The sequence below is a fragment of the Dama dama genome, chromosome 20, assembly GCF_033118175.1.
Source record: "Dama dama isolate Ldn47 chromosome 20, ASM3311817v1, whole genome shotgun sequence".
NCBI lineage: Eukaryota > Metazoa > Chordata > Mammalia > Artiodactyla > Cervidae > Dama > Dama dama.
Genome location: NC_083700.1, coordinates 101789053 through 101806890, shown reverse-complemented (window position 1 = coordinate 101806890; position 17838 = coordinate 101789053). Strand labels below are relative to the sequence as shown.

At 38.3% G+C, this 17838-nt stretch overlaps 1 protein-coding gene and 1 pseudogene across 14 annotated transcripts in view; both read right to left on the bottom strand.

The window, feature by feature from the left end:
• Positions 1 to 17838, bottom strand: part of SCMH1 (Scm polycomb group protein homolog 1) — a 209701-nt gene that overhangs the window by 90904 nt on the left and 100959 nt on the right. The window lies entirely within an intron of this gene.
• Positions 12076 to 12853, bottom strand: LOC133040360 (uncharacterized; annotated as a pseudogene).

Here is a 17838-nt window from a genome sequence, read left to right as displayed (position 1 = left end):
CTCCAAGTGCTCTCTTCAATTTGACTTCAACCTTCTATCTTCAGATACCAAAATCTAGTGCTTTCTGACAGTCTCCCAGTCGACCTCAGCTCCCCTGTTCCTGAAAAAGACAGGCTGAACCACAGCTGCACAGCTGGAAACAGCAACAATAATATCTGATTACTGTGTACTTCACTGTGGGCCAGATACTGTGCCGGGCACTTTCTACTGGTCATCTAATTTAATCCTCAAGACAACCTAGTGAGGTAGAAATTATCTTCATTTTATAGATGAGAAGAGAGGTATAAACTGCTTAAGATTTCAAAGTGAACAAATGACGAAGAAAGGACTGAAACCCAGGCAATCTGACTGTTGAGCCCACGCTCTTATCTACTATGCTAAATTATCAATGTGCATGGGAAACGGAAAAGGAAGAAGCAGCTTTTGGGATTAAGTATTAATTAAGAACTATAATTAAATTAAAGGGGGGTGTGAGAAGAGAGAAAAAAATGGAAATAAGAAAAGAGGTACCTCCCCATATGATTTAAATGCTTAGTCTCAAAGCTGGCTAGGCTAAATGGGGTTTCCCAAGGTCAGGAGACTTCTTGGGCTAGCCCAATCTTGTCAACAGTGGAGATAGCAACACTGTTGGTGGGAATGCAAACTAGTACAGCCGCTATGGAAAACAGTGTGGAGATTTCTTAAAAAACTGGAAATAGAACTGCCATATGACCCAGCAATCCCACTTCTGGGCATACACACTGAGGAAACCAGATCTGAAAGAGACACGTGCACCCCAATGTTCATCGCAGCACTGTTTATAATAGCCAGGACATGGAAGCAACCTAGATGCCCATCAGCAGACGAATGGATAAGGAAGCTGTGGTACATATACACCATGGAATATTACTCAGCCGTTAAAAAGAATTCATTTGAACCAGTTCTAATGAGATGGATGAAACTGGAGCCCATTATACAGAGTGAAGTAAGCCAGAAAGATAAAGAACATTACAGCATACTAACACATATATATGGAATTTAGAAAGATGGTAACGACAACCCTATATGCAAAACAGAAAAAGAGACACAGATGTACAGAACAGACTTTTGAACTCTGTGGGAGAAGGTGTGGGTGGGATGTTTTGAAAGAACAGCATGTATATTATCTATGGTGAAACAGATCACCAGCCCAGGTGGGATGCATGAGACAAGTGCTCGGGCCTGGTGCACTGGGAAGACCCAGAGGAATCGGGTGGAGAGGGAGGTGGGAGGGGGGATCGGGATGGGGAATACGTGTAAATCTATGGCTGATTCATATCAATGTATGACAAAAGCCACTGAAAAAATAAATTAAAAAAAAAATAAATAAAAAGCATCTTAAAAAAAAAAACAAAAAACAGTGGAGATAGCAATTTGTACATTCCTATCAAACTGATACCACTTCCTTTTTTGCCTGCCTAGCCTTTTTTCCTTTTACAAACCATCCCCACCCTGCTCCAAACCCTAATTTTAGGTGATTTGGTGGGGATGTCTGCAGTGGGTTCTACCTACCTACCTGGCTATGAAATGCAAGATAATGCCATTTAAGAGAATCACATTCCCTTTAGACCAAAAGTATGTTATGTATGTCTCAAATTGGCTCAACTGTTTTCTGATATGATATGCATGTTGGAAAGCTTTTCTTTCTCTGAGATCATAGTTGCAAGGGTGTTTGTAGATTTGGCACTGCTAACCAGAGAATATAACCGAGAATAAAGCCAATGCAGAGCAGAAGATGGAGAGACACGAGAGTATTTAAAACAACTCTCCTTAAGTCAGGAAAGGGCTGAAGCAAGCCAAACCTAAGCAGATCCGCCATGAAGGGTTCACTACACCTAAAGATAAGGCACAGCTGTTCTAGAGAAATGTTCCCTGCACCTTTGTAAAACAGAGGAATAACACAATTAGAAAATTCAGATTCATGCCCTCAGTTCCCAACAACTAGAGTGCCTCACCATGTAATTCCCAATTCAATTTTTCAGAAATGGGTTACTGAGAGGCTTCTATCTCACCTGGTACTTGAGCTAAGGAAAAAAAAAATCATCTCACTCTGGAAACCCTTATTATAATAGCTAACATGTATTGAATGCTTATCATGTACTACTTTACAGGTACCTTCTCTCAGGATATTTCAAATAATACCATGAGAAGTACACTATCATTACCCCTAGTTTGCAAATGATGAAAGAGAAACTCAAGAGAAGTAGCTGGTCCAAGGTAGTAAGTGGTGGAAACAGATTCTACTACATAATGGTCTTACTCCAAACCTCATGTTATTAACTATGTTTCCCTATCTCCTAGCAAGCTTCTTCAAGAGTAGAAGGGCAAAGAAGAAATGCTGCCAACTCAATTACTGAGTACTTTATCCCCCAACCCCCAAGGTGATGTGGGACTGCTCCAAATTCAGACATATTCATAATCTGGTCTTGGGGAGTCACAGATGGAATTTAAACATTGAAAGGTTTTTCAGAGACCAGATAGTACGAAGGTTTTATATTGCAGACAACAAAACTGCAGTCCAGAGAGGTTAAGAAACTTGTTCATGATCACATAAGTTTTCCTGCAGTTAGGCTGGAGCCCTAGGACTTTTCATGTTTCTCTTTCACTATACCATGCTGCTTCCCACAGAAAACATTTATTCTGTTCATATTACATGCTAGCCTCCATATGCTAAGTACTTTTAAATGGGCTATCTCATTTAATCACTTCTACAGCTCTGTGAATTTGGTATGAGAAAAGCAGCACTGGGTTTGGATCCAGGCTGCCTAGATTCAAATTTAGCTCTGCTACTTAGCTGGTGTGTGACATCCGGGAAATAATAAGGTCCCTTTCTGGCTTTAGTTTCCTCAACAATAAAGTGGGATAAGACGAGTAACTACTTCAATGGGTTGTTTTAAGGATTAAAATAAGTTAATATAAATACACATGAAGCACTTAAAAAGATACCTGGTATATAATAAGTATTAAATAAATGCTGGCTTTAATTTTGACTATTATAGATAAAAGACTGACCTAGTCAATGGCAGAGCAGATTTAAACCGGACTATTCTGTCTCCAGAGCCTTCATTATTAATCAACACATTAATGTCTTCAAGCATTTAATCACTCAGTTCTACCATGCTCTCTCTCTTGGTAAAAGAGTTGGAGTTGTACATTTGTGCAAAAAGGAAAAGGAAAAAACAATAATTTGAGGGTCTCCTCAAATTAAACAATAGCGTTCAAGAAAAAGGCCAGGTGGGTAAGAAATCTTACCCTCTAAAGTAGGAGTACCTCAGGATCTGGCCACTGGTTCTCTCTTCTTTGGTTTGTACTCCTTTCCCATCAACGATGACTGCCAATTTATATCTCTAACCCAAACCTCTGTTCTGAGTTTCATGCTCGTATTTTCAACCGCCTTATTTTATAATTCTCCTTGGATGCCAAGAAATCTTAAAATGAGTGAGTCTAAAACAAAACTCTTGATTTTACAACCCCCTTTCCTCTAGTCACCTCATCTGGATTCATAGCACCAGTAATTTAAACCCAGGTTCTGAGACCAAAAAGCCTGGAAGTCACTCTTGGTTCCTCCATTTCTACTGTCTCTCAAACACAATTAATCAGCAAGTATTGATGGTCCTTACATCGAATACATCCTAAACCAAACCATTCCTTGCCATTCTATATTTCTCCCCCACTAACACCCTAATCTAAGCCACAGTCAGACTCTGCCCATCCTACGACGAACAGCTTTCTAACCATTCTGCTTCTACTTTTGCCTCCCTACTGTCTATTTTCCACACAGCAATCAGAATGATATGGTTATGTTTCTAAACATAAAAATCAGATCACATCACTCTTATGCTTACATCTTATACCACAAAATAAGTCTAAAGTCTTTATGTATTTAACAAAACTTACAAGATCTGGAACTTGCTTATGTCTTATAATTCACCTCCTATTTCTCCCCTGCCCTTTGAGTACTGGTCTTTCTATTTCCCAAGCACACCAAGCTGTGTCCCTCTGCCTCAAACACTCTTTCCTTTTCTCAAATCTTTTATTAGTTCTTTGCTGAAATATCACCTCTTCAGAGTGGCATTCCTAGACTACTCTACCTCAAATAGCCTCATAGATCCTGCACCTTATTATCCTTAGCTTTCATCAGTGCCTAAATTTTCTTTTTTCCATGTAATGTGTGTTTTTTCTAACCAGAATATAAGCTCCATAAAAGTTTTACTGAACAAAGGAAAAAAATCTCCACTTATTAAATGGGTGCCAGTATCATGTTATCCCATTTAATCCTCACAAAAACCATGTGTGGCAGAGTTTATTAATGATCTGGCAGGTCAGGCACCTGAAACTGAAGGTTAAAAGTCAAGGTAAAGCAACTTAACATTGGACACACAACTAAACTAGTAATATTATAAAGCCAGGTCTCCAATTCTGATCCCAGGCATTTGTGAGTGTTCTGTGCTTACCTCAGCTTTCTTTTACAAGTATTTATAAACAACCAGCTCCAAAGAACTTTCAGATGCTCCTGAGACTGTTGGATTACTGAATAAATTAAGCTTCGTCTGCTTAAACAGTGATCTGAGCAAGCTCTGGACTTCAATGTAGATAAGCAGCTAGAATCTAATCGCAGTTCATGCCCTCTGGTGGCAGGTAATAGAACAGCACTCATACCAGGAAGCACATGTACATGTGTACATGTATGTAAGGCTCCTCTGGGAGGAGAAAATGATTTGAGAATCATCTTGACAGTTATAGAGTCTAAAGCTACTCTAAGTTATTAGACTCTATGGCTCTTGAGATGATTCACAAATCATTCTTCTCCTTCCAGAGGAGCTTTACATACATGTACACATACAAATACATGTCGAGAAACATGCCACTCACTCACTCATAACCTTGGACAACTCACTTCCCTTTCCCTGTTTCTGTATTCATCAGCAGATGACACAACTAAAGCAGTGCTTCCAAACTGAGTTTGGGTGGGCTAAACCTAAATTATACCTCAAGAGTGAGAGAAACGAGAGCTGGGAGAGAGAGATGCTGAACAAACTCTTCCTGAGTAAGAAGTGAATGTTCAGCCAGGTAGTATTTGGGAAGGACTGCTAGAATTCCTTTTGGTTCTGCCAGGATGCTGTCACCACTTTGCTACTCTACTCTCATATACACACTCAAACACAAGTTAATACAGAATTATTTAATTGGGGGTGGTTGTGACTAGCCTTGAGATAAGTGTAGGTAAAGATGGGTCAGGCATTATTCAATGTCAGGGGCCTTTCTGCAGAGAAGAGAGTTCAGTGAATATTTTTAAAATTACCTTTATCACATAAGTATTTAAGATACCATAGTTAAAGTTACTTCTCTCTAAAATTTTACCCCTTCCATCAATTTCTAGAAACAGAGTTCAAATTTCCATAGCCATAAGTGAGATGTGCATCTTTTAAAATCCCCCTTTTCACTGATAGACTCTGGAGGTTATTAACCGTATGAGAAGACTGACTAGTGTTGGGAATACAAAAGAGTTCCTTTCAAGTCAATGTCCCCCACACACCAGAGTATGTGATCAAGTTTGCTGAACAGGTAGTTTATAGTGAGATCCTGACACAATTGACCAGGGGCCTCACTAGAGGCCAGCTCCGATCTAGACTAGGGACTCTCAAATTGGAACACCGGAATCCCCTGGGGAGCGCTAAAGAACACATTATACTACCCCAGAAATTCAGATTTAATTGATATGAGGTAAGGCCTAGGCAGTGAAGTTTTTGAGAGCTGCCTAGGTGGTTCTAACTGGCAGCCATGTTTGAGAACTAGTGATCCATACAGTCATGTTTAGAAGAAACAACCTCAGACTAAGTATAGAGTGGACCATCAAAACAAGGTGCTGTGAGGAAAACAGACATCATCTGAGAATCATTCTACCTTTTCACCTGGAGGACTCTACAATGTTCCTATGTGAGCAGGACACACACACTTATACACACACACACAGAAACCACACAAGATTTTAATAGAGAAGAATGGTCTCAAAAGCAATGCTTCCCAAATATAAACCAGCTGTGTCAGAGTCTCGGGAGAGCCATTTTACCATGCAGAATCCCAAGCCCCATTACCTAGAGATTCTGATTCAGGAACTCTGGGGAGAGGTCCAGAGGAGGCCTGGGGAACATGAACACACACACACACACATATGTGTAATTATATTCATAATTTATTTAAAATTTTTTATTTTGAAAAATTTTAAACCTAGAGAAAAGTAGCAAAAACAGTACATGAACAAACTATGCACCCTTCATCTAGGTTCAGCAACTAAATAATACTTCACCACAGTTGCTTTCCATCTATCCACACACACTTTTCCTCTGAACTATGTGAAAGTTAGAGACATCATGATACTTCACCTTTATATATGTCAGGACATGTGTCCTGACAACAAGGACATTCTCCTTTAAAACTGCAATATTATCTTATCCAAGAAATTTAATTAAAAATATTCTCAACTGTCCCCAAATCTTTATAGCTATTTCATTTTAAAATACACCAAGGATTACATACTGTATTTGGTTGTCATGTATCTTTAGTCTCCTTTAATCTACAATAGTTCAGTTGCCTTTTGTTTTTCATGAAGTTCCTACTTTTGAAGTGTCTGAGCTGTTTTACAGAATGTCCCACAATTTGGATTTCTTTCTGATTGCTTCCTTATAATTACATTCATGCTAAATAGTTTTGACAAAAACACTACACAAGTAATGTTGAGTACTTCACACCTCATTGCTTTAAGAGGTATATATAATGTTTGTCTAATCACTGATGATACTAAGTTTGATCACTTGTTAAGGAATGACTGACAGATTTCTTTATTGTAATTCCCCCTTGTAATTAATAGATAATCAGTGGGGAAAAACTTCGGGACTATGTGAATATCCTATTCTCCAATAAGCTTTTTTTTTTTTTTTTTTTTAGCATTCATTGATTGTCTTGGTCTGAATTCATTAAAAGGGTGATTGCCAAAATGATAACTTTCTATCATTTTTAATATTTATTAGCTAATACTCTGCAAAGAACTTTCTCTGCAACTTTTTTTTTCCTAGTGTTTCACTAGGGACCCATGGTGCTACTGCTATTGTATTTCTATTTTTATTATCCTTTTTGATGGTTATATTTTTCCAGTTTCGGTTAGCCAAAGTCTCTTTAGGCTGGCTCCTATATCCTTTTGATATGTACCCATCATTCTTTGAAACTGTTTCCTGGCAAAATAAGATGCTCCAGATTCACCTGTTGCTCAGTCTTGAAATTAGCCATTGCTTCAAGGAGTCATGATTCCTTTTAGTGAAGAATGGGATTTAGAAATCAACTAATTTGGAAATTTGGATATATACTCCTCACATTGCTGAACAGTCATTGTTTCTAGGCCTTTCAATAGACAGAGCTTGGAACATATACATACATACACATACACATGTACCATCTTGGAATATATACATATACATATATAAACATGTATATGTTCTAAGGGAATATGTATATGTTAATATATATGTATATTTTAATATGTATATAATTATAGATTTATATACCTATTTTAAGCAAAGAGTTGATAACATACCTCCAGTTCAAATCCTACACTGCAAGGTTCTTCCTCATCTTCTCCTATTCCATATTTTGTATCTTATTTACTCATTCTATCTATCTTCCATACATGCAAAATAGTTTCAGATTATTATGGCGAAACCACTAACATTATTTAAAAAAAGTCAGAATTTCATTTTCCTTTGAAATATGTCCCAATGAGGGTGTACTGTAAGGGTTCTGACTGCTGGAATTTTTTCAATGTGGCTATGATGATTTGATACGGAGTTCAGTTTGTTTCTGTTTATCAAGTTTAGTCATATACTAAAAGTTAGCCAATTTTAGTATATGCCTGTTCAACTATTTTTTATTTAATTTTATGTAATAAGTAACACATTCAAATAATGCAAAAGTCAAAAGAATATAAATGAGTATTCTCCAAGAAGTCTCTCATTTCTATTCTTTCCACACTATTCCCAGACACTCCCCATAGGTAACCTTTTCATTATTTTCTCATTTTAATAGTCCAGTGTTTCCTTTTATAAAAATAAGTATATAAAATATATATGTTCATGTACATTATATATATGCATGTGTGTGTATACACATATATTTCCCCTTCTCTTTCTCAAAAGTAAATGGCATTAAGTAAGTTCATATCAATGTGTAATTATCACCATCATGTATTTCCAGAATTTTTTCATCTTCCTCACATGAAACTCTGCCCATTAAACAGTAACTCCCCAGTCCTTTCTCCCCTCTCCCAGTTCCTTGCAAACGTCATTCTTTTTTCTGTAAGTACTCAGTGGAATCATATAGTATTTGTTCTTTCGTGACTGGCTTATTTCATTTAACATAGTATCTTTAAGGTTCACTCACACTGTAGCACGTCAGAACCTCCTTCCTTTGTAAAGCTGAATATTCTACTATGTGTATATACCACATTTTATTTATTCATTCTTCTGTCAATGGAAACTTGGGCTGTTTTGGCCTTTTGTATATTATGAATAATGCTGCTAAATATGGGTATAAAAATATCTCCTTGAGTCTTTGCTTTATACTCTTTTGCCTATCTACCCCAAAGTGGAATTGCTAGATGATATGGTAATTTTACTTTTAACTTTTTTTGTGGAAACACCATATTGTTTTTCATAGTGGCTATGCCATTTTTCATTTTGAATACTCAGTAATACACAAAATTCCAATTTCTCCACATCCTCAACAACACTTTTTATTTTCTATTTATTTGATAATAGCCATTCGAATGGGTGTGAAGTATTATCTCATTCTGATTTTGATTTCCCTAAATGATTAGTGATATAGAGTATCTTTTCATGTGTGTATTGGACATTTGTATATCTTCTTCAGAGAAATGTCTATTCAAGTTCCTTGCTTATTTTTCAATCAGGTTGTTTGTTACTGTTAAGTTCAAAAAGTCTTAAAAAATATATTCTGGATAGTAACCCCTTACCAGATATATCATTCACAAATATTTTCTCCCATGCCATGAGTTCCCTTTTCACTCTAACATGTTCCTTTAATAAATAAAATTTTTAATTTTGAAGCAGTCAAATATAATATTATTTTTCTTCTGTTGCCTGTGTTTTTGGTGTCATATCCAGACACCACTGCCAATTCCAATGTCATGAAGCTTTTCCTCTATGTTTTTTTCTAAGTTGTATGGTTTTAGCTCCTACATTTAGGCTGTTGATCCATTTTGAATTAATTATTATACAATAATACAGTAAAGGTCCAATTTCATTCTTTTGCATGTGGATATCCAGTTTTCCCAATATTCAGCATACAATATTGTATGTTGAATTGGTTTATGAAAGTTGGAAACAATAATAGCTTTATCGTGGTGAAACTCAATTATACTTTTAAGTATCTGATTCAATGGTTTTTAGAGTTATGCGAAGATAATTCTATTGGCTTCCCTGGTGGCTCAGATAGTAAAGCATTTGCCTGCAATGCAAGAGATCTGGGTTCGATCCCTGGGTCAGGAAGATCCCCTGGAGAAGGAAATGGCAACCCACTCCAGTACTCTTGCCTGGAAAAGCCCATGGATGGAGGAGCCTGACAGGCTATACAGTCCATGGGGTCGCAAACAGTCAGACACGACTGTGCGACTTTTCTTCTCTAAAGATAATTCTACCTAGTTTTGGAAGATTTTTATCACTCTTCCACTCTCCCTGTTTTCAATTTATCCCAGTCCCCGGAAACCACTAACCTCTCTGCCTTTTTAGATTTGCCTATTTTCTCCCATCATGTGGGCTGTCTTTTTACTTCCCTGACAGTGTCTCTGGAAATACAAAAACTTTAAATTTTGAGGTCCATCTATCAGTTTTTTTCTGTTGTTTGTGCTTTTGGAGCCAGATCTAAGAAACCACTGCCTAATCCAAAGTCGTGAAGATTTACTTACCATGTTTTAAGAGTTTTAGATCTGTTATCTACTTGCAATTAATTTTTGTATATGGTGTGGAAACAGCAACCCACTCCAATATTCTTGTTTGGAAAATCCCACGGATGGAGGAGCCTGGTAGGCTACAGTCCATAGGGTTGCAAAGAGTCTGACACAACTGAGTGAATTAAAAAAAAAAAACACAACAACTATGTTGTGGAGGTGGGGTCCAATTCCATTTGTTTATATGTGAATATCCAGTTGTCCCTGTGCAGGTTGTTGAAGACCCTGCTGAATTATCCTGGCACCTTTGCTGAAAATCAACTGAGCATAAATGTATGGGTTTACTTCTAGACTCTCAAATCTAATCCTCTTATCTATAAGTCTATGTTCATTTTATGCCAGTACCACAATGTCTTGAGTACTGTTGCTTTATACTAAGTTTTGAAATCAAGAAATGTGCATTCTCATAAGTCTACAGAGTTTTGTCAAAATTCATATGACTTTCTTTGTTATTTTAATATGGTAAAGTTCACTAATGATTTCACTAAACTTAAATCTTTTCATTCTCCCAAAACCCCTACTACTTTGTCTTGATGAACACTGTTTTAAATATGTTGAATTCTAATTCCAAACATTTTATTTAGGATTTTTGTAATAATACTCATACACGATGGTGTGTGTGGGTGTTTAAATCAGGTTTAAGTATCAAAGTTCTACTTGCATATAAAAAGAATTTGGATATTTTCTTACTTTTTCTATGATCCAGAAGTACACTGTCTAACACCGTAGCCACCAATCACATAGGTTTTCAACTTTAAATTACAATTAAATAAAATTAAAAATTCAATTCTTTAGTTGTAGTAGCCACATTCCAAGTGCTCTACAGTTACATGAGGCTGGACAAGTGTCATACTGGACAGCAAAGACACAAAACATTTCAAACATCATAGAAAGTTCTGTGCATATCACTGAGCTACAACAACTTAAGAAGAATTGAGATTATCTGGTACTCAAGGTTCTGTAGGATTTCCCTGTAAAATAATCTGTACATAGTGCTTTGATGTAGGTGTTTTGACAACATGTTTTCTATCAGTTCAGTTCAGTCGCTCAGTCATGTCCGCCTCTTTGCGACCCCATGAATCGCAGCACACCAGGCCTCCCGGTTCATCACCAACTCTCGGAGTTTACTCAAACTCATGTCTATCGAGTCGGTGATGCCATCCAGCCATCTCATCCTCTGTCGTCCCCTTCTCCTCCTGCCCCCAATCCCTCCCAGCATCAGGGTCTTTTCAAATGAGTCAACTCTTCGCATGAGGTGGCCAAAGTACTGGAGCTTCAGTTTCAGAATCAGTCCTTCCAATGAACACCCAGGACTGATCTCCTTTAGGATGGACTGGCTGGATCTCCTTGCAGTTCAAGGGACTCTCAAGAGTCTTATCCAACACCACAGTTCAAAAGCATCAATTTTTCGGCACTCAGCTTTCTTCACAGTCCAACTCTCACATCCATACATGACCACTGGAAAAACCATAGCCTTGACCAGACGGACCTTTGTTGACAAAGTAATGCCTCTGCTTTTTAATATGCTGTCTAGGTTGGTCATAATTTTCCTTCCAAGGAGTAAGCGTCTTTTAATTTCATGACTGCAATCACCATCTGCAGTATTTTGGAGCCCAAAAAAATAGTCTGACACTGTTTCCCCATCTATTTCCCATGAAGTGATGGGACCAGACGCCATGATCTTAGTTTTCTGAATGTTGAGCTTTAAGTCAACTTTTTCACTCTCCTCTTTCACTTTCATCAAGAGACTCTTTAGTTCCTCTTCACTTTCTGCCATAAGGGTGGTGTCATCTGCATATCTCGGGTTATCGATATTTCTCCCGGCAATCTTGATTCCAGCTTGTGCTTCATCCAGTCCAGCATTTCTCATGATGTACTCTGCACAGCAGTTAAATAAGCAGGGTGACAATATACAGCCTTGATGTACTCCTTTTCCTATTTGGAACCAGTCTGTTGTTTCATGTCCAGTTTATACTGTTGCTCCCTGACCTGCATATAGGTTTCTCAAGAAGCAGGTCAGGTGGTCTGATAGTCCCATCTCTTTAAGAATTTTCCAGTTTATTGTGATCCACACAGTCAAAGGCTTTGGCATAGTCAATAAAGCAGAAATAGATGTTTTTCTGGAACTCTCTTGCTTTTTTGATGATCCAGTGGATGTTGGCAATTTGATCTCTGGTTCCTCTGCCCTTTCTAAAACCAGCTTGGACATCTGGAAGTTCACGGTTCACGTATTGCTGAAGCCTGGCTTGGAGAATTTTGAGCATTACTTTACTAGTGTGTGAGATGAGTGCAACTGTGTGGTAGTTTGAGCATTCTTTGGGAGTGCCTTTCTTTGGGATTGGAATGAAAACAGACATTTTCCAGTCCTGTGGCCACTGCTGAGTTTTCCAAATTTGCTGACATATTGAGTGCAGCACTTTCACAGCATCATCTTTCAGGATTTGAAATAGCTCAACTGGAATTCCATCACCTCCATTAGCTTTGTTCGTACTGACGCTTTCTAAGGCCCACTTCACATTCCAGGATGTCTGGCTCTAGGTGAGTGATCACACCATCGTGATTATCTGGGTCATGAAGATCTTTTTTGTACAGTTCTTCTGTGTATTCTTGCCACCTCTTCTTAATATCTTCTGCTTTTGTTAGGTCCATACTGTTTCTGTCCTTTATAGAATCCATCTTTGCATGAAATCTTCCCTTGGTATCTCTAATTTTTTTGAAGAGATCTCTAGTCTTTCCCATTCTGTTGTTTTCTTCTATTTCTTTGCATTGATTGCTGAGGAAGGCTTTCTTATCTCTCCTTGCTATTCTTTGGAAATCTGCATTCAAATGGGAATATCTTTCCTTTTCTCCTTTGCTTTTAGCTTCTCTTCTTTTCACAGCTATTGCCTCCTCAGACAACCATTTTGCCTTTTTGCATTTCTTTTTCTTAGGGATGGTCTTGATCCCTGTCTCCTGTACAATGTCACAAACCTCTCTCCATAGTTCATTAGGCATTCTGTCTATCAGAGCTAGTCCCTTAAATCTATTTCTAACTTCCACTGTATAGTCGTAAGGGATTTGATTTAGGTCATACCTGAATTGTGCAGTGGTTTTCCCTACTTTCTTCAATTTAAGTCTGAATTTGGCAATAAGGAGTTCATGATCTGAGCCACAGTCAGCTCCTGGTCTTGTTTTTGCTGACTGTATAGAGCTTCTCCATCTATGGCTGCAAAGAATATAATCAATCTGATTTCAGTGTTGGCCATCTGGTGATGTCCATGTGTAGAGTCTTCTCGTGTTGCTGGAAGAGGGTGTTTGCTATGACCAGTGCATTCTCTTGGCAAAACTCTATTAGTCTTTGCCCTGCTTCAGTCCATATTCCAAGGCCAAATTTGCCTGTTACTCCAGGTGTTTTCTGACTTCCTACTTTTGCATTCCAGTCCCCTATAATGAAAAGGACATCTTTTTTGGGTGTTAGTTCTAAAAGGTCTTGTAGGTCTTCATAGAACCACTCAACTTCAGCTTCTTCAGCGTTACTGGTTGGGCATAGGCTTGGATTACCATGATGTTGAATGGTTTGCCTTGGAAATGAACAGAGATCATTCTGTCATTTTTGAGACTGTATCCAAGTACTGCATTTTGGACTCTTTTATTGACCATGATGGCTACTCCATTTCTTCTAAGGGATTCCTGCCCACTGTAGTAGATATAATGGTCATCTGAGTTAAAATTCACCCATTCCAGTCCATTTTAGTTCGCTGATTCCTAGAATGTTGACGTTCACTCTTGCCATCTCCTATTTGACCACTTCCAATTTGCCTTGATTCATGGACCTAACATTCCACGTTCCTATGCAATATTGCTCTTTACAGCATCGGACCTTGCCTCTATCACCAGTCACATCCACAACTGGGTATTGTTTTTGCTTTGGCTCCATCCCTTCATTCTTTCTGGAGTTATTTCTCCACTGATCTCCAGTAGCATATTGGGCACCTACTGACCTGGGGAGTTCCTCTTTCAGTATCCTATCATTCTGCCTTTTCATACTGTTCATGGGGTTCTCAAGGCAAGAATACTGAAGTGGTTCGTCATTCCCTTCTCCAGTGGACCACATTCTGTCAGACCTCTCCACCATGACCTGGCCGTCTTGGGTGGCCCCACACGGCATGGCTTAGTTTCATTGAGTTAGACAAGACTGGTCCTGTGATCAGAGTGGCTAGTTTTCTGTGATTATGGTTTTAGTGTGTCTGCCCTCTGATGCCCTCTTGCAACACCTACTGTCTTACTTGGGTTTCTCTTACCTTGGACGTGGGGTATCTCCTCACAGCTGCTCCGGCAAAGCACAGCCACTGCTCCTTACCTTGGACGAGGGGTATCTATGTTTTCTATAGATCTGTTTAAACACTGTGATGCTCCTAACTAGCTTTTCTGGTTTATTTACTTATTGCTCCCTTTGTCATTTCTACTTCTGTATATCTGCTCTAATTGCTTTTTTTCTTCATTAGGCTAACTAGTGGTTTGTATATTTTGTTGATGCTTTCTCCAAAGAACCAGCACTTTGATCTTCTGCTTTTCTATTTTCTACCTCATTAATCTCTTTTTATCTTTATTTTTTCTATATATGTCTCCTTTGTATTTTCTTTGGGTTATAACTTTTTCTAGCTTTCTGAATTGGGAACTTAAATTTTTAATATTTATCCTTTCATTTTTATTTATGACAGGTATTTAAGGCTACAATTTTTTTTCCAGTCACCCCTTTGATTGTATCTCAGACTTGTGATGTGATGTTTATTATCACTATGTTTTAGGAATTCTGAAATTTTGGCTTATATATCTGTTTTCCAAACAAAAATTGTTTAAACAAAGAGCTTTAAATTTCAAGGTGGAAGGACATTTGCCATGGTATACAGTTTGGTATGCATACATACGTACACACACACACACACACACACACACACACACACACACACACACACACGATCTATCTTATTCATTAAAGCCTTCAGCAGCTTTACTTTTTGTACTCTTAGCCTGTCTTGAGAGACACGTGTTAAATATCCTATTAGTGTGTTTGTCTATATTACTTTGTATCTACTGTAATTTCTATTTTATGAATTCTACCAAGTCTAATGGGCTTCCTGGGTGGCTCAGTGGTAAAGAATCCGACTGCAATGCAGGAGATGTGGGTTTGATCCCTGGGTAGGGAAAAATCCCCTGGAGAAGAAAATCGCAACCCTTTCCAGTATACTTGCCTGGAAAATCCTATGGATAGAGGAGCCTGGCGGCCTACAGTCCATGGGGTCACAAAGAATTAGACACAACTTAGTGACTACACAACAACAACAACAACCATGTCTGATAACACAATTGTAACCTCTGCTTATCTAACTTATATGCAGAATACATCATGCAAAATGCCAGATGAATCACAAGCTGGAATCAAGATTACTGGGAGAAATATCAACCACCTCAGATACGCATGATACCACTTTAACAGCAGAAAGTGAACAGTAAATAAAAAGCCTCTTGATGAGGGTGAAAGAGGAGAGTGAAAAAGCTGACTTAAAACTCAACATTACAAAAACTAAGATCATGGTATCTGGTCCCATCACTTCATGGCAAACAGAAGGGGAAAAAGTGGAAACTGTGACAGATTTTATTTTATTGGGCTCTAAACTCACTGAGGACAGTGACTGAAGCCACAGAATTAAAAGACACTTGTTCCTTGGAAGAATAGCTATGACAAACCTAGACAGGATATTAAAAAGCAGAGACATCACTTTGCTTAACAAGGTCCGTATAGTCAAAGCTATGGTTTTTCCAGTAGTCATGTACAGATGTGAGAGTTGTACCTTAAAGAAGGCTGAGCACCAAAGAATTTACGCTTTCAAGCTGTGTTGCTGGAGAAGACTCTTGGGAGTCCCTTGGACTGCAAGGAGATCAAACCAGTCAATCCTCAAGGAAATCAGCCCTGAATATTCATTGGAAGGACTGATGCTGAAAGCTGCAGCTCCAATACTTTGGTCACCTATGCAAAGAGCTGACTCATTAAAAAAGACCCTGATGCTAGGAAAGATTGAAAGCAAAAGGAGAAATGGGTTGCTGAGTAGGAAATGGTTAGATAGCATTGTTGACTCTGGACATGAACATGAGCAAACTCCAGGAGACAGTGGAGGACAGAAAGGCCTAGTGTGTTGCAGTCCACGGGGTCACAGAAAATTAGGACATAACTTTGTGAATGAAAAACAACAAACCTCTGCTACTATACTGTTCGAAGTTGCTTCATACATCATTTGTCATCTTTTACTTTTAGCCTTTCCGACTCACTTTATTTTAGGTATGTCTCCTGTACAGTGTAAAGCTGGATTTGACGTTGAGCATCAATCTGAAATGTTTTAACAGGTGAGTTAAATGTAAATGTTCATTTACATTCTGTATACTCTGTATAAATTATATATTTGTTCTCAACTCTATCACAGTATGTTTTATTTACTGCATTTTCCATAGTTCATCTCTTTGTGTCATATATTTCTCGACCATTTTGTTCTTTTGGTATTGAGGAAGTTCGGGTATTTTGTTTTAGTGGTTATCTTTATATTAACATACTTTATAATGTCCTTAATTCCCCCATTTCCTCATTTAGGCTAATACTATATGATTCATTGGTTTTAAATGATATCCTTTGACCCCATCTAAAGATATTATGGAAGGAAAGGGACTTGCTTTCTGGTCCCACTGCATTTGCTGGCTGGCTTCTGCAGCACTCCCGTCTCCTTGGTTGCCCGTGTCCTGGAGCACCAGACAGTTAATAAAGTATCCAGTGGCCAGCAGCTCTGCCTCCACCACCTTCTCCCATCTTAAATGGTTTTGTAAGAGTTTCTACAGAGATACACAGCTCTCCATGAACAGTCTTCTCCGCACCATAGAACGCAAATTCTAGCAAGTTCCACTGCTGTGGCACTAGTGATTTCTCTCACCCAGTGAGCAACTGCGCCCCCGCCAACACAGCTCACATCTCAGGCCTGAGATGGGGGAAGGGAGGCTCTTCCTTGGGCTGTCTATCTCGGCCCCAGTGTAGTGGCTTCTCCTTATGTCTGCTCTTCATATATTCCTTAGAGTTCTCTGCCTTTTGACCAGCCAATCCCTCACTCCAACTCTGTCAGAATTAACAATTTCATTAAACTTTCTGTGTTCCTTCTTCACTGGACCCAGACTGGTACCATACTATTCTACTCTTGTCCCTACCTTTGTTTTTCTTAGATATATCGTCTGCTATTTGGATGAAGCTCTTTCCATAATTGATTTAGGAAGCAGTTTGGGGTCACAATATTTCCCATGTTCTTGAAGGTTGAAAACTCTTTCAGTGTAATCTCAGCACTTGAAAAAACAATTTATCTAGATATAAACCTGTCTTTTCATTTTCTTTCCTTAAATTTCTTAATAATGCTCCTCCGTTTATAGTCTTGCTTTGCATTTTGCTGTTGAAAAGTATGATGTAAACCTGACTTTCTTTGCCTTGAAAATAATTTGGCTGTTTTGCTGGAGGCTTAGATGAATTTTTCTTTATTCATAGAGTATAATTGTTTTACTAGAAAAGGTCTTAGAGTTGACAATTTTCCAGGAATAAGGAAGGCTTTTTCAGTATGAAGGTTCAGGTGCTTTCCCATTTTTGGAACATTTTCTTACATTACAGTTTTAAGTATTAACCCTATTATCTGCTTCAGGGAATCCAAATATACATGTACACATACATATACCCGGAGGACCTTTTTGACTACATTCTATATCTAACAGTTCCTTTCTGATACTTTTAAACCTTTTCATCT